At 39.4% G+C, this 4,490-nt stretch overlaps 1 non-coding gene across 1 annotated transcript; it reads left to right on the top strand.

Moving 5' to 3' along the window:
• The first annotated feature begins 1,227 nt into the window (after positions 1-1,227).
• On the top strand, positions 1,228-1,334 carry LOC141623997 (small nucleolar RNA R71). Its single transcript, XR_012533809.1, has one exon. It is a non-coding gene; the product is annotated as a small nucleolar RNA R71 (small nucleolar RNA).
• The last annotated feature ends 3,156 nt before the right edge of the window (positions 1,335-4,490 follow it).

Here is a 4,490-nt window from a genome sequence, read left to right as displayed (position 1 = left end):
CTTGTAATTTATAGTTTGTTCATCGAGTTGTAACTTTCAAGTTTGTTTTACTTTTATCGAGTCAAAACTTCTTCAAAAACCTTAGTCTTGTTTGGTTAGATGGTTGTGCCCCAATGCACGTAAGAGCGTAGTAAATCACATGTTGTTTAAAGCAACATGGCCTGATTTATGCTAATGCATGCTTTGGTGTGTGACCCAATGTCTAATTCGATAAGATTAAGCGAAAGCACGCATTACGAGGAGTGACCCAAGGCCGTGAGTTATGTAAGCCGTGGGCCACCCCCCTTGTGCATGTTTCCCTAGGCCGAATTGGCCGTGTAATGTGTCGTGTATGGTTTTGTGTATAGCGTTGTATTTTAGATCGAGTTGTACCTTTAATTTCTCGTTGTGTCGGCATGAAATGCCTGGGTTGTAATAGGATAGATCCTAACGGCTCCCCCATTCCCCCTAAGCCTTGTTTGCTTTGTTTTGTATGTTGTTAGATCAATCAACCCACATGCTAAATTACAACTTTGACAAAGTTAGTTTAGTTGCATCTAAATCAACATAGAAGCTTCACATGTTAGGGTTTTAAAACGATGTTTGCATATCATATATTGTAGTAGCTATGACCTTGTTTGAAATCCGACACTTGAGTTAGTAGAGGCCGTTATTGACGGGCGGGGTTAGGTGTCCTTATGGGCTTCCTAACACGTACCCTCACCCCTTACTCAAGATCTATGGTTTGTGGATCCGTCTAAATACCATTGGATTACGAGAGTCATTCAAATCGAGTGATGTAGGGTACAAGTCTTTTCTTTAATCACTCTTAGTCGATTAGCTTTATGCTTTTCGATGAAAGGTGTAAAGTTGACTTGAACGGTTCCAAGTTCCCAAAAAACTTGGTGGCGACTCTAATTTGTCTTAATTCGATTCGAAAGAACCTCGAGTCGATAATGCCTATTGTGGATCCCGCGGACGCAGTTCCCGCGGGCGTTGTCCACAGGTATCAATATGAGTACTAAGTTGAGCACCCAATTGAGTAATAGAGTCCACTTCATGCTTTCCTCCTCTAGTAGCCTTGCGAGGTCTACTATATTGTGAATTATGGACCGCCATTTCCTCAATCTTGTTCCAAGTTTGATTATCGTCAACTTTGGTGAACATACATTTGATCCCATGTTGAGAATGTTTCTTGAGTCTTCATAAAGACCGTTCCAAAATTGTTGTACCAAGAACCACTCGCTAAGTCCATGATGGGGACATGAGCGATAAATTCCTTTGAACCGCTCCCAAGCTTCATACAAAGATTCTTCATCCCTTTGCTTAAAACCCGTAATTTGAGCTCTTAGCATATTAGTCTTTTCCGGAGGGTAGAATTTTTTGTAGAAAGCTAGAGCCAACTTCTTCCAAGAGTCAATTCCAAGAGTAACTTTATCAAGGCTTTTCAACCATTGTTTTGCGGTGCCAATTAGAGAAAAAGGGAATAAGACCCATCGAATTTGGTCTTGAGTCACACCGGTTTGTGAAATCGCGTCACAATAGTCACAAAAAGTTTCCATATGGGAATGAGGGTCTTCAGTAGGCATCCCCCCAAATTGGCTTCTTTTGACTAATTAGATAAATGTGGATTTAGCAATGAAATTTCCGGTTAAGTGTTGTGGTGTGGGAGTTCCATTGGGTAGGTTCTCCTCGGTTGGTACGGAATGTGATGAAAATTTAGACATTGTGGGTTGATTTTGTGATTGATTTGGTGGTTGATTTTGTGTTGGGTTCTCCTCACCTTCTCTTGCAAAAGGGTTGATGAACCCAAGATAATGAATATCTACAACCTCACCAATTCCTCTCAAAGTGTTTCTAGCAAGCCTTCTATTGGTTGTCAAGGTCCTTTCAATCTCGTGATCAATGGGTAACAAGTTACCTTGTGATCTTCTAGACATGCAAAATATCATACAACTTGAAAACAATTAGAACAAACCTTGAGGAGTTTTACTTCCCCAAGGCAAAGAAAGACACAACTAATAACAATCTAAGAAAATCAAATCAAGTTAACACCGTCCCCGGCAACGGCGGCATTTTTGGTCGGACTCACTTGGAGCTTAATTTTCGGTTACTTGTCGTTAGGAGCACCTAGACCAATACAATATTTATAACTCCACAAACAACTATACTATTAGTAAAGAGGTAAGTAAAGGTCGGATCCCAAGGGACGGGTATTGATACAGGATTTTCGATTGCAAGTAGCGGTGTCTAGGGGTGTCACGATTTGGGTTGAGATAAGAAGATCACTAAATTAAATAGCAATAAAAGTAAACAAGCAAGATGATTAAAATGAGATGTAAACAATTGATTAAAAGCACTAGGGTGTCATGGGGTCATAGGGGATGCATGGGAATTGATCATACAAACATATTCTCAAATTATAAGCAAGCAATTATTGTTGTGATAGGATCGAGTTGGTTTATATCATACAATCCTAGGAAGGTTTGGGTCCCGGAGCCGAATCGATTAGATTGTACAACACCTACAAGTCGACTTAATCCTCCCTACCTAACTATATGCATGGTCTAATGAGACTCGAGTTGGTTTATGTCTTACAAGTCTCATTGAAAAGGTAAGTGATGGGTAAAAAATGCAAGGATTCATAGGCTCGCATTTCATCAAACATAACATGTGCATAAGTTGAGATCACAACAAGCAAGCAAATAAATTATGAAAACATATTAAATTAAGCATAAATCATCCCCCATGTTGGTTTCTCCTAATTACCCATTAACCCTAGTTAAGGAAACTACTCACTCATTATCAAGTTTAACATGTTAACAAGGTTGTCAATCATATTAACAAAGCAAAACATGATGAATAAATGAAGATGATTAACAATAATTAAAAGGAATTAAGAGAATTATACCTAATAATGATTCCAAAATAAAGCAAAGAATAATAGAAGTACTTGATAAATGATTGAAAGGTTGTCAATCTCCCAATAATAACCCAAATAATCTTCAATTACCCAAGATAAAAGATGAACAAAAGATGAAATTAAGGAAATGAGATTTGTATTAAGACTTGATTAAAAGTTGATTACAAGATTAAAGAGAGATTAGAATGATATAAACTACACTAAAGATTCATAAGAAGAACATGATTAATCTAATAAGACTAATGGGGTATTTATAGTGGGGATTAGGTACACATATTAGGGTTTACTAAGGGCTTAAATGACGATTAAGTCCTTGAGGAATCGCTCCTCTCAGAAAAAGATGCGGGTCTCCTTTTTGGCGGTCTTTCAAAAATATGCGCATCTTTCATGGAGCAAGAAGAGGACGTGTGGGTCTGTAACACAATCCGAGCGTCCAAGGGTCGGGACGAGCGGATTCTCAGATGGCTGGACGGGTGGATTGCTGCTTGGATGAGCGCCCTAGGAGGCTTTTGGACGGGCGTCCCTATGGTAAAGACGCTCGGATTCTTGCGGTCTTGGACGGGCGTCCTGCCTGGTTGAACGAGCGGATCTCGTCCCAGCCTTCCTTTTCTTCTTTTCTTCCTCTCTTCTTCCAATAATCCTCCGGGATTTTGTCGGGGATGCAAGGATCTTCTTCATCATTGCCCATCTACTACAATATGTACAAAGGCCTTCTAGTCTTATCTTCTCTTTGATGCTTGGTCATTAGATTCGATCAATTTAGCTCTATTTTGCCATGAAAATGCAAGGTTTGCACTCCTCTCCTACCAAGGAAACAAAACCTCAAAGAATATGCAAAACGAAGGACTAATAATAGTAAATGACCCAAATATGCACTAAAAAGCATAGGGACGAGGCTAATTCGGGGACTAAATATGCTCAAATAATGGTCACGTCAAAAAGTAAGGTATCGTCGAGATGTACGATACTATCATGAGGATTTGAGTTAACGGTTATATAAGAGTCCCAGGACGACATGATAATCATGAGTTTCGAGGAATTAAGGAAAGTAAAAGCGGGGTAAAGAATTTGCACGATATGAGGTCTTAGTGGTGAGTTGGGTGACGATACAATTAAGGATGGAATTGGAAATAATGTTAAGGTAATTTTTGTTGATGGGTTTGATGTTCGTTATTTGGGATGTTAACAAAAGATAGGAAAGAAACCGTGATATTTAGAGATGAGTGTAAGAGGCTTGATGTCCGAATGATGGTAGTGTTGAGGTGTTGTCACTAGTGGTTAAGGGTGATGATAAATAGGAAAGATGGCCATTCTAAAGAGGTTGATTTTGTAGAGACCAGATTGATATGTACGGTTGTGAGAAAGTATAAGACGTGTTCTTAGGAGGCAATTGCTAGTAGTTGAGTATTAGCTGTATGGTTATATTTGGCGGGGGTGATGGTTATGCGAATGGGAGAAGGTGTTATGAGGGGCATACGAGTTAAACTCGGGTGAGAGGTAACCTTTATCAGGTGGTAACATACGTATTCAGGATTGACTAGTTGGATGTGATTATGGGTCTATGATGTGTATAAATGTTGTGTGAGGT

Source organism: Silene latifolia, chromosome X, assembly GCF_048544455.1.
Source record: "Silene latifolia isolate original U9 population chromosome X, ASM4854445v1, whole genome shotgun sequence".
Taxonomy (NCBI): Eukaryota; Viridiplantae; Streptophyta; class Magnoliopsida; order Caryophyllales; family Caryophyllaceae; genus Silene; species Silene latifolia.
The sequence above is the reverse complement of the archived record's forward strand: the minus strand, read 5'-3'. Positions and strand labels throughout refer to the sequence as shown.